The following is a 13287-nucleotide window of genomic DNA, read 5'->3' as shown; positions in this document are numbered from 1 at the left end:
TTCTTACTGACGGTGGTTGTTGCGATACCACTCAACCAGCTGATCGACCTTGCTCCTGTGCGCCTCCTCATCGCCACCTGACACCGGTTTTAGTTGTGCAGTCGGCGTTTGTTGACAGTATTTGAGCCGTGCCGAGCCACACAGCCGTGGTTGCAGAGAGGGCAGAACAGGAGGCTAAACACTGTTCTTGAGGTTCGCCGGTCAGTGAGATCCGCACAGACCGGATCCAGTTGCACAGAGGCCCAAGATTTGGAGCTTGTCTCATTCACCACGCTCACACTCCCAGCTCCTTGCAAGTCGACCGTTCACACCAAACCTTGCACCCTCACCCGGTTAGCGCGAACACCAGTTCAACCACACCACAGCCACTCGGACGCCAATCACCGGCTCACACTCCGAGCCAAGGCGCGACCCGGTACCCGTGACGCCCACTGCGCACGCGCAGCGGGTCATGCGCGCGACCAGGGCGCAGGCGCAGGCGCGGCCGGCATCGGCGCAGGCGCACTCTCCACGATTCCTGCTCCCGTCGCGGTCTCGGCAAAAATTTCGGCCGAGAAGCGAGCGGCGAGGCCGAGGCCCCGGCCCAGCCCCGGGGGGGGAGAGGCCGCAACCCGGGGGAAGGGCGACGGTGCGGCCCGACCGCCAGCTCAATCGGCACCGGAGCCTGCAGTGGTGGCGCTGGATGAGCGGAAGCCGAGTGAGTGAGAGTGGAGGGAGGTCGGGGAGCGAAGCCGCGCGGGGTCGGGGCTTGAGGCTTGGTCGGTGGGGAACCCTGGGCTGTAGTGCTGGAGGGTGCGGGTCTTTCTCTGTTTAACAGCAGGGTACAGTACTGGTGAGGACGGGTCTTGTCACTGTATAACACCGAGGTACAGTACTGGCAGGAACGGGTATTTCGGTGTGTAACCAGTGGGATCAGGTCTGTTACTGTACAATACTGGGGTACAGTACCCTTGGGAATTGGTCCGTCACTGTATAATACCGGTAGGGGTGGATCTGTCACTGTATAACACATGGGTACAGTGTACCGGTGAGAACGGGTATGTCACCGTATACACCATCCTACAGTACCGCTGGGAACGGGTCTGTCGCTGTATAACACCAGATAGATTACTGGTAGGGACTGGTCTGACGCTATATAAAACCAGGATACGGTACTGATGGGAAAGGGTCTGTCACTGCGTAACACGAGTACAGTTCCAGGAGGGAATGGTCTGTCACTATATAACATCAGGATACGGTACTGGTGGGGACAGGTCTGTCTCCGTATAACACCAGGATACAGTACTGGTGGGGACGAACCTGTCGCTGTATAACACCGGGGTACAGTACTCGGGGGGCAAAATGTCACTGTATAACACCAGGTTATAGTACTGGTATGGACTGGCCTGTCACTGTATAACACCAGGGTACAGTACCAGTGGGGATGGGTCTCTCACTGTATGTCATTGGAGTACAGTACTGGTGGAACTGGTTTGTCACTGAATAACACTGGGGACTGATTTGTCTCTGTGTAACACTGGGGTGTAGTACCTGTGGGCTCGTCTGTCACTGTGTAACTCGGGAACACAGTTCTGGTAGGGATGAATCTGTCAGTGAATAGTACCATTATACAATACCAGTGTGGATGGGCCTGTCAGTGTATAACACTGGAGTAAGGTACCAGTGGGGATGGATCTGTCACTGAACCAGAGCATGGTACTTATGGGGACAGGACTGTCATAGCATTACACTGGGGTATAGTACTGGTACGTAAAGGTTTGTCACTGTACAACACTGTAGTCCAGTACCAATGTGAGCTTGTCTGTCACCATATACAACCAGGGAAAAGTAACTGTGGGGACTGGTCTGATCTATAAAGCAATGGGGTACGGTAGCAGTTGTGAATAGATTTGTCACTGTGAACCCCTAGGACAGAGTATCAGTGGTAAACAGGTTTGTTACTGTTTTTCATCGGTGTTCAGCAGCGGTGATTGTGGGTCAGTCACTGGTTAACACTAGGGTACAGGTCCGGTCTGTTATTGTACAACATAGGGATACAGTACCGAGGGAAGGGTCTGACACTGTATTACACTGGACAAAGTACCAGTGTGGCCAGATCTGTCAGTGTATAACATCGGGGTACAGTACCTGTGCGGAGGGGCCTGTCAGTGTATAACATCGGGGTACAGTACCTGTTTGGATGAGCCTGTCAGTGTATAACATCGGGGCACAGTACCAGTGTGGACGGGTCTGTCAGTGTGTAACATCGGGGTACAGTACCAGTGTGAACGGGTCTGTCAGTGTATAACACCGGGGTACAGTACCAGTGATGACGAGTTTGTCAGTGTATACCATCGGGGTACAGTACCTGTGCAGAGGGGTCTGTCAGTGTATAACATCGGGGTACAGTACCTGTTTGGATGAGTCTGTCAGTGTATAACATTGGGGTACAGTACCAGTGTGAACGAGTTTGTCAGTGTATACCATCAGGGTACAGTACCTGTGCAGAGGGGTCTGTCAGTGTATAACATCGGGGTACAGTACCAGTGTGAACGAGTTTGTCAGTGTATAACATCGGGGTACAGTACCAGTGTGGACGGGTCTGTCAGTGTATAACATCGGGGCACAGTACCAGTGTGGATGTATCTGTTAGTGTATAACATCGGGGTACAGTACCAGTGTGGACGGGTCTGTCAGTGTATAACATCGGGGTACAGTACCAGTGTGGACGGGTCTGTCAGTGTATAACATCGGGGTACAGTACCAGTGTGAACGGGTCTGTCAGTGTATAACATCGGGGCACAGTACCAGTGTGGATGTATCTGTCAGTGTATAACATCGGGGCACAGTACCAGTGTGGACGGGTCTGTCAGTGTATAACATTGGGGTACAGTACCAGTGTGGATGGGTCTGTCAGTGTATAACATCGGGGTACAGTACCTGTTTGGATGAGTCTGTCAGTGTATAACATCGGGGCACAGTACCTGTTTGGATGAGTCTGTCAGTGTATAACATCGGGGCACAGTACCAGTGTGGACGGGTCTGTCAGTGTATAACATTGGGGTACAGTACCAGTGTGGACGGGTCTGTCAGTGTATAACATCGGGGTACAGTACCAGTGTGGATGGGTCTGTCAGTGTATAACATCGGGGTACAGTACCAGTGTGAACGGGTCTGTCAGTGTATAACATCGGGGCACAGTACCAGTGTGGATGGGTCTGTCAGTGTATAACATCGGGGTACAGTACCAGTGTGGATGGGTCTGTCAGTGTATAACATCGGGGTACAGTACCTGTTTGGACGGGTCTGTCAGTGTATAACATCGGGGTACAGTACCAGTGTGGACGGGTCTGTCAGTGTATAACATCGGGGCACAGTACCAGTGTGGATGTATCTGTTAGTGTATAACATCGGGGTACAGTACCAGTGTGAACGGGTCTGTCAGTGTATAACATCGGGGCACAGTACCAGTGTGGATGTATCTGTCAGTGTGTAACGTCGTGGTACAGTACCTGTTTGGACGGGTCTGTCAGTGTATAACATCGGGGCACAGTACCAGTGTGGACGGGTCTGTCAGTGTATAACATCGGGGTACAGTACCAGTGTGGATGTATCTGTTAGTGTATAACATCGGGGTACAGTACCAGTGTGGATGGATCTGTCAGTGTATAACATCGGGGTACAGTACCAGTGTGGATGGGTCTGTCAGTGTATAACATCGGGGTACAGTACCAGTGTGGACGGGTCTGTCAGTGTATAACATTGGGGTACAGTACCAGTGTGGACGGGTCTGTCAGTGTATAACATCGGGGTACAGTACCAGTGTGGATGGATCTGTCAGTGTGTAACGTCGTGGTACAATACTTGGGGTCCGAGTCCATAGGACACCCAAAGCTGCTGCGCAGGTTGACTCTGTGGTTAAGAAGGCATACGGTGCATTGGCCTTCATCAATCGTGGGATTGAGTTTAAGAGCAAAGAGGTAATGTTGCAACTATATACGACCCTGGTCAGACCCTACTTGGAGTACTGTGCTCAATTCTGGTAGCCTCACTATAAGAAAAGAAGGACATGGAAACCATAGAAAGGGGTCAGAGGAGATTTACAAGGATGTTGCCTGGATTGGGGAGCATGCCTTATGAGAATAGGTTGAGTGAACTCGGCCTTTTCTCCTTGGAGCGACGGAGCATGAGAGGTGACCTGATAGAGGTGTATAAGATAATGAGAGACATTGATCGTGTGGATAGTCAGATAGTCTTTTTCCCAGGGCTGAATTGGCTAGCATGAGAGGGCATAGTTTTAAGGTGCTTGGAAGTAGGTACAGAGGAGGTGTCAGGGGTAAGTTCTTTACGCAGGGAGTAGTGAGTGCGTGGAATGGGCTGCCAGTGGCAGTGGTGGAGGTGGAAACGATAGGGTCTTTCAAGAGACTCCTGGATGGCTACATGGAGTTCAGAAAAATAGAGGGCTATGGGTAAAGCCTAGGTAGTTCTAAGGTAGGGACATGTTTGGCACAGCTTTGTGGGCCGAAGGGCCTGTATTGTGCTGTATGTATTCTATTTTTCTATGTTTCTAATACCAGTGTGGACAGGTCTGTCAGTGTATAACATCGGGGTACAATACCAGTGCGGAGGGGTCTGTCAGTGTGTAACATCGGGGTACAGTACCAGTGTGGATGGGTCTGTGGTGTATAACGTCGAGGTACAGTACCAGTGTGGATGTGTCTGTAGTGCATCGCCTCTGATCTGGGCCGACATTTACGTGCCAGGCAGCACCTAATTAATTAGCTTGTTTATTTCAGTTTTTTTCCAAAGATCTGCTGGGTGCGTCCCGGCTACCGCTGCACTCTCCGCGGCAATGTATCGGTCTGTGGCCCAGGGGTTGGGGTGGTGGGACACTGCGGTGTCATCTCATTGTCATCTGTTTCCATCAGGGCAGGCAGGTCATCTTCTTCTATGTCAACCTGCCTCGATGTTGAAGGTCGAGGTTTGTCATCTGCTGTGGCTGATGTGGAAGGCTTGAAAAACGATAGTATGCTTGACTGCTTAGCCTCGCACATTTTTCTGTAATACAGTTCTTTGTAAGCACTCAAACCATCTTGCAAATATACCCTAAACCTATGTACCATTTCAAAATTAAAGTCGTACTTTTCCGCAATCATTGCAGCGAAAATCTCACCCAGTTGCTTCACACTCAGTTCCTGGACGACTTCACTTTTGGTTCGTGCGCTACTGCATTTGGTTTCAAGTGTTATCCTTTCCTCTTCCAATTGCATCAGCTCTTCATCTATCAGTTCTCAGTCATGGGATGCCAAAACCTCGTCAACATCATCTTCGTCAAGTTCCACAAGCCAAACTCACTTTGTCCTTACTCTGTTCACCACGATCGAAACACTTAATTATGTCTAGTTTTACGCTAAGTGTAACACCCTGACGAACTCTTTTAGGCTTTTCCAATACCTTACAACTCATCTTGCAAACGGCTGGTCACAGGCACGTGTTTAAGCAATGCCAGCAAGAATGCAGTTCCAGGGGAGGAGCGGCTGCTTGGGGTGCGCGCTGCTTTTTCATAACAGTGAAAATACCTTCTGTTAGCGAAAACAGGTAACTAATGTACGTCTTTCGTAACAGCGAGGTTTTGTAAAGCGAACGTTTGAAAAGCGGGGGACACCTGTAATACTGGGTTACAGTACTGGTGGGGATGGGTCTGTCACTGTATAACACTGGGGTACAATACCAGTGGGGATGGGTCTGTCACTGTATAACACTGGGGTACAATATCACTGGGGATGGGTCTGTCACTGGTGTACAGTACTGGTGGGGATGGGACTGTCACTGTATAACACTGGGGTACAATATCACTGGGGATGGGTCTGTCACTGGTGTACAGTACTGGTGGGGATGTGTCTGTCACTGTATAACACTGGTACAATACCACTGGGGATGGGTCTGTCACTGGTGTACAGTACTGGTGGGGATGTGTCTGTCACTGTATAACACTGGTACAATACCACTGGGGATGGGTCTGTCACTGGTGTACAGTACTGGTGGGGATGTGTCTGTCACTGTATAACACTGGTACAATACCACTGGGGATGGGTCTGTCACTGGTGTACAGTACTGGTGGGGATGTGTCTGTCACTGTATAACACTGGTACAATACCACTGGGGATGGGTCTGTCACTGGTGTACAGTACTGGTGGGGATGGGACTGTCACGGTAAAATACCGGGGTACAGTACCACTGGGGATGGGTCTGTCACTGGTGTACAGTACTGGTGGGGATGGGACTGTCACGGTAAAATACCGGGGTACAGTACCACTGGGGATGGGTCTGTCACTGGTGTACAGTACTGGTGGGGATGGGACTGTCACTGTATAACACTGGGGTACAATATCACTGGGGATGGGTCTGTCACTGGTGTACAGTACTGGTGGGGATGGGACTGTCACGGTAAAATACCGGGGTACAGTACCACTGGGGATGGGTCTGTCACTGGTGTACAGTACTGGTGGGGATGTGTCTGTCACTGTATAACACCAGGGTACAATACCACTGGGGATGGGTCTGTCACTGGTGTACAGTACTGGTGGGGATGGGACTGTCACGGTAAAATACCGGGGTACAGTACCACTGGGGATGGGTCTGTCACTGGTGTACAGTACTGGTGGGGATGTGTCTGTCACTGTATAACACTGGTACAATACCACTGGGGATGGGTCTGTCACCAGTGTACAGTACTGGGGGATATGTCACTGTATAATACCGGGGTACAGTACCGGTGGGGATGGGTCTGTCACTGTATAATACCGGGGTACAGTACCGGTGGGGATGGGTCTGTCACTGTATAATACCGGGGTACAGTACTGGTGGGGATATGTCTGTCACTGTGTAACACCGGGGTACAATACTGGTGGGGATGTGTCTGTCACTGTATAATACCGGGGTACAGTACTGGTGGCGATGGGTCTGTCACTGTATATAACCAGGGTACAATGCTGGTGGGGATGTCATTTATAACAGCAGGGTACAGTATAAGCGTGGACAGGCTGTCACTGTATTCCACATGGATACAGTACCATTTGGGATAGGTTTGCTATTGCATAATACTGAAGAAATATACTGTATAGCACTGGTGTACGGTACTAGTGGGATAGGACTGTCACTGTGTAGCTCTGTAGTGCAGTACTGGTGGAGACATGACTGTCACTGTATGACACCGTGGCGTGATACTGGTGCAGACGTCTCTTGTCACTGTAAATCATCAGCATAAAGTCCCTGTAGGAAGGGTCTGTTAAGTATTACACTGGACTACAGCACCATTGGGGTCAAACTGTCACAGTACAATGTTTGTGTATGGTACAGATAGGAGCATTTCTGTTGATGTGTAACACCAGGGTACAGGGCTGGTTGGAACAGGTCTTTTACTGTGTAATTCTGCAGTACCGTACTGGTGGTGACGTGTCTGTCACTGTTTTACACCTGAGTACTATACTATTGGAGATGAGACTGTCACTGTGTGACACTGGTATGTTGTACTGGCTATGATGAGTCTGTCACTGTATAATACCAGAGTGTAGTACCGGCTGTGACGGGTCTGTCCAACACTGTGTAGCTGTCTGTATAACATTGGAGTGTTGTACCGGCTGTGATGGGGTCATCACAGTGTGATACTGGGGTGTAGTACCGGCTGTGATGAGGCCATCACTGTGTGACACCAGGGTGTAGTACCAGCTGTGATGGGTCTGTCACTGTAACACTAGGGTTTAGTACTGGCTGCGACATGCCTGTCACTGTGTGACACCAGGGTGTAGTACCGGCTGTGATGGGGGTCTGTCACTGTATAATACCGGGGTATAGTACTGTCTGTGATGGGACTGTCACTGTAACACTGGGGTTTAGTACTGTCTGTGATGGGTCTATCACTATGACACCGGGGTATAGTACCGTCTGTGATAGGTCTGTCACTGTAACACTGGGGTGTAGAACCAGCTGTGACTGTCTGTCACTGTGTGACACTGGGGTGTAGTACCGGCTGTGACGTGTCTGCCACTGTATAACACTGGGGTGTAGTACCAGTGATGGGTCTGTCATAGTGTGACACCGGTGTGTAATACTGGCTGTGATGGGTCTCTCACTGTATGACACCGGGGTCTAGTACCGGCTATGACTGGTCTTTCAGTGTGTGACATCTGGGTGTAGTACCAGATGTGATGGGTATGTCAACTGTGCAGCACCATCTGTGACGGGTCTTTCAGTGTCACACTGGGTTGTAGTACTGGCTGTGACGTGCCTGTCACTGTATAACACCAGGATGTATTACTGGCTGTGACGGGGGTGTATCACTGTATAATACCGGGGTATAGTACTGTCTGTGATGAGTGTGTCACTGTAACACTGGGGTTTAGTACCGGCTGTGATGGGTCTGTCACTGTGTGACACTGGGCTGTACTACTGGCTGTGACAGATCTGTCACATTGTGACAGAGGGCTGTAGTACCGGCTGTGACGGGCCTGTCATTGTGTGACGCCGGGGTGTAGTAACGGCTGTGATAGTTCTGTCACTGTATGACATGTGAGTGTAGTATCGGCTGTGACTGGTCTGTCACTGTATAACACGGGTCTAGTACCGGCTCTGATGAGTCTGTCACTGTATGACACCGGGGTCTAGTACCGGCTGTGATGAGTCTGTCACTGTATGACACCGGGGTCTAGTACCGGCTGTGATGGGTCTGTCACTGTATGACACCGGGGTCTAGTACCGGCTGTGATGAGTCTGTCACTGTATGACACCGGGGTCTAGTACCGGCTGTGATGAGTCTGTCACTGTATGACACTGGGGTCTAGTACCGGCTGTGATGAGTCTGTCACTGTATGACACCGGGGTCTAGTACCGGCTCTGATGAGTCTGTCACCTTATGACACCGGGGTCTAGTACCGGCTGTGATGGGTCTGTCACTGTATAACACCGGGGTCTAGTACCGGCTGTGATGAGTCTGTCACTGTATGACACCGGGGTCTAGTACCGGCTGTGATGAGTCTGTCACTTTATGACACCGGGGTCTAGTACCGGCTGTGATGAGTCTGTCACTGTATAACACCGGGGTATAGTACCGGCTGTGACGGGTCTGTCACTGTATAACACCGGGGTCTAGTACCGGCTGTGATGAGTCTGTCACTGTATGACACCGGGGTCTAGTACCGGCTGTGATGAGTCTGTCACTGTATGACACTGGGGTCTAGTACCGGCTGTGATGAGTCTGTCACTGTATGACACCGGGGTCTAGTAACGGCTCTGATGAGTCTGTCACTTTATGACACCGGGGTCTAGTACCGGCTGTGATGGGTCTGTCACTGTATAACACCGGGGTCTAGTACCGGCTGTGATGAGTCTGTCACTGTATGACACCGGGGTCTAGTACCGGCTGTGATGAGTCTGTCACTTTATGACACCGGGGTCTAGTGCCGGCTGTGATGAGTCTGTCACTGTATAACACCGGGGTATAGTACCGGCTGTGACGGGTCTGTCACTGTATAACACCGGGGTCTAGTACCGGCTGTGATGAGTCTGTCACTGTATGACACCGGGGTATAGTACCGGCTGTGATGAGTCTGTCACTGCATAAGGGGTTCCCAACCTTTTTTGCACCACGGACCAGTTTAATATTGACGATATTCTTGTGGACCGGCCAACCGGGGGGGTGATGAGGGGAGGGATGTTCAAGTAGGGTTAAACTCACCTCAACATGTCTTTTACAGTTAGGGTTGCCAACTTTCTCACTCACAAATTGGGGACAAAAGTAGCAGTCAAATCCTGACAAAGGGTCCTGGCCCGAAATGTCGACTGTACCTCTTCCTATAGATGCTGCCTGGCCTGCTGCGTTCACCAGCATTTTTTGTGTGTGTTGATGGGACATTTGTGTTTACCCCAAGAAAGACTACCATGACCATGAAGCCTTGCGTGGGCACCTGTGTGCGCATGCATGAAGTGCGAATATGTGACGTGTGCATGCGCATACGTGCTGGCCTTACAAATGAGTTTGTTGATTCTGTTGGTGTCTGCTACCCTCAGCCTGCTGCCCCAGCACACAACAGCAAACATGATAGCACTGGCCACCACAGACTCATAGAACATCCTCAGCATCGTCCAACAGATGTTAAAGAGCCTCAGTCTCCTCAGGAAATAGAGATGGCTCTGACCCCTCTTGTAGACAGTCTCAGTGTTCTTTGACCAGTCCAGTTTATTGTCATTTCGTATCCCCAGGTATTTGTAATCCTCCACCATGTCCACACTGACCTCCTGGATGGAAACAGGGGTCACCGGTACCTTAGCTCTCCTTAGGTCTACCACCAGCTCCTTAGTCTTTTTCACATTAAGCTGCAGATAATTCTGCTCACACCATGTGACAAAGTTTCCTACCATAGCCCTGTACTCAGCCCCATCTCCCTTGCTGGTGCATCCAACTATGGCAGTTGGATACTCTATCCCAGTGTTATACAGTGACAGACCAGTCTCTTTCAGTACTGTACCCCGGTATTATAGAGTGACAGACCCATCTCTACCAGTACTGTACCCCAGTTTTATACAGTAACAGACCCATTCTCACCAGTACTATACTCTGGTATTCTACAATGACAGATCCATCTCCACCAGTACTGTATCCCAGTGTTACAGGTTTCCCCCGCCATCCGAAGGTAGAGCATTCCTATGAAATGGTTCGTAAGCCGGAATGTCGTAGAGCAAAGAAGCAATTACCATTTATTTATATGGGAAAATTTTGTGAGCGTTCGCAGACCCAAAAATAACCTACCAAATCATGCCAAATAACACATAAAACCTAAAATAACAGTAACATATAGTAAAAGCAGGAATGATTTGATAAATACACAGCCTATATAAAGTAGAAATACTTCTCTACAACGATTGCCTGCACAGATCTCCTTAGCGAAAATCTCACGCAAGCGCTCTCCAGTAACCTTTAAACTATGAAGCTGCCAAATCTACCAAATAACACATAAAAATACACAGCCAATATAAAGTAAAAATAATGTACGTACAGTGTAGTATCACTTACCGGAATTGGGACAGCGCCGAGCACACTGATGATGGTGTGTTAGACTGAGTCGTCGCAGGTTGGGTGGTGCAGTGGCCCCCACCCTCCGGGCTGCCGACCCGATACATTGCCGTGAAGAATGCAGCAGTAGCCGAGAGGCACACAGCACATCTTTAAGAAAAAAACCTGAAATAAACAAGCTAATTAATTAGGTGTCGCCCGACACGTAATTGTCGGCTCAGATCATTGCCGATTGCATCGCCTCTGATCTGGGCCAACAATTACGTGCTAGGCGGCACCTAATTAATTAGCTTGTTTATTTCGGCTTTTTTCTTAAAGATGTGCTGTGTGCCTCCTGGCTACCGCAGCATTCTCCGCGAATCGGTACAGTATCTGTCCTGGGCCCGGGGGTTGGGGACACGGGGGTGTCATCTCATTGTCCGGGGGTTGGGGACACGGGGGTGTCATCTCATTGTCGATCAGGGCAGGCAGCTCATCTTCTCCTATGACTGCCCGACTAGATGTCGAAGGTCAAGGTTCGTCGTTTGTTGTGGCTGATGTGGAAGGCTTGCTTGACTGCTGAGCCTCGTGAATTTTTCTATCATACAGTTCATTGTAAGCACTCAAACCATCCTGCAAATATTCCCTAAACCTACGTACCCTTTCAAAATTAAAGTCATACTTTATCATTGCAGCGAAAATCTCACGCAGTTGCTTCACTTTCGCTACTGCATTCGGTTTCGATTGTTATCTTTTCCTCTTCCAATTGCATCAGCTCTTCATCTATCAGTTCTTGGTCATGGAATGCCAGAACCTCTTCAACATCATCTTCGTCAGCTTCCACAAGCCAAACTCACTTTGTCTTTACTTCATTCACCACAATCAAAACTCTTAATTATGTCTAGTTTTACACTAAGTGTAACACCCTTACGAGCTCTTTTGGGCTTTTCCGACACCTTAGAACTCATCTTGCTAATGGCTGCACAATGCAACATGTTTAAGCAATGCTGTTCCGAATCCGGGGAAGAGCGGCTGCTTGGAGCGCGTGCTGCCTTTTAACACGCTGTTTTTTTTTCGCGCGCTGCCTTTCTTTGTAACAGTGAAAACACCTTCTGAAAGCAAAAACAGGGTACTAATGTAGGTCTTTTGTAACAGTGAGGTTTCGTAAAGCGAATGTTTGAAAAGCGGGGGACACCTGTATACAGGAACAGACCCATCCCCACCTGACTGTACCATGGTGATATACGTAAAACAATAAGATCAGAGGACACAAGAGCAGAATTTGACTATTTAGTCCATCAAGTCTGCTCTGCCATTCCAGCATGGTTCATTTACTATCCTTCTCAACCCTATTTCTCCTGCTTCTCCCCGTAACCTTTGATAATCTGACTAACCAAGAACACATTAACCTCTGCTTTAAATATACACATTGACTTTGCCTCCACAGCTATCTGTGGCAATGAACTCCAGAGATATACAGTGACAGACCCATCCTATACCTGAATGCTATACTGTGACTGACCCATTCACACTGGTACTATACCTTGGTGTAAGAGCCTGACAAAACCATCCCCAACAGTACTGTATCCTAGTGTTGTACACTCAGACCCAGCCTCATCCATACTGTAAAGCAATATCATACAGCGACAGACCCATCCCCATTGATACTGTATGCCGGTGTTAAAACCACATCGGGCTACAGTACCAGTGAGGATGGGTCTGTCACTGTATAACACCAGGGAACAGATCTGTCACCGTGTAATGCCACAGTACAATACTGGTGAGGACATGTCTGTCAGTGTATAACAGTGGGCTACGGTACTGGTGGAGATGGGTCTATCATGAATAATATAGGGGTACAGTACTTGTGGGATAAGTATACTGTATAATGTGAGTGTTTGGTACCGGTAGGGATGGGTGTGTCTCTGTATAAATCCAGGGTACAGTACTGGTAGGGACAGGTCTGTCACTGAGTAATGTGAGTGTTTGGTACCGTTGGGGACTGATCTGTCACTGTATAATGTGAGTGTTTGGCAACGGTGGGGACTGTTCTGTCACTGTATACTATACTGTGAGTCTTTGGTACTGGTGGGGGCAGGTCTGTGGATGTGTAACACTGAGATACCAACCCAGTTGGTACAGGTCTCTCACTGTATAACACTGGGGTACAAGATACTCTGGAATACAGTACCGTTGCGGATGGGTCTGTCAGAGTATAATACTGGGGCACAATACCAGTGGGGATGGGTCTGTCACTGTAT

General features: G+C 49.4%; 1 protein-coding gene across 2 annotated transcripts in view; it reads left to right on the top strand.

Moving 5' to 3' along the window:
* Positions 1 to 518: 518 nt before the first annotated feature.
* Positions 519 to 13287, top strand: part of map3k2 (mitogen-activated protein kinase kinase kinase 2) — a 78604-nt gene continuing 65835 nt past the window's right edge. Inside the window, exon 1 of one of the 2 annotated variants that reach the window (XM_072261079.1) lies at positions 519 to 697. The gene's annotated coding sequence lies outside the window, so the exon portion shown is untranslated. Of the gene's footprint in view, positions 698 to 5537; positions 5578 to 13287 lie in introns of those variants that run through there. The other variant, XM_072261080.1, reaches the window with a different exon arrangement.

This window comes from Mobula birostris, chromosome 6, assembly GCF_030028105.1.
Source record: "Mobula birostris isolate sMobBir1 chromosome 6, sMobBir1.hap1, whole genome shotgun sequence".
Classification (NCBI taxonomy): domain Eukaryota; kingdom Metazoa; phylum Chordata; class Chondrichthyes; order Myliobatiformes; family Myliobatidae; genus Mobula; species Mobula birostris.
Note: the sequence above shows the minus strand (reverse complement) of the source record. Positions and strands in the feature narration are given on the sequence as shown.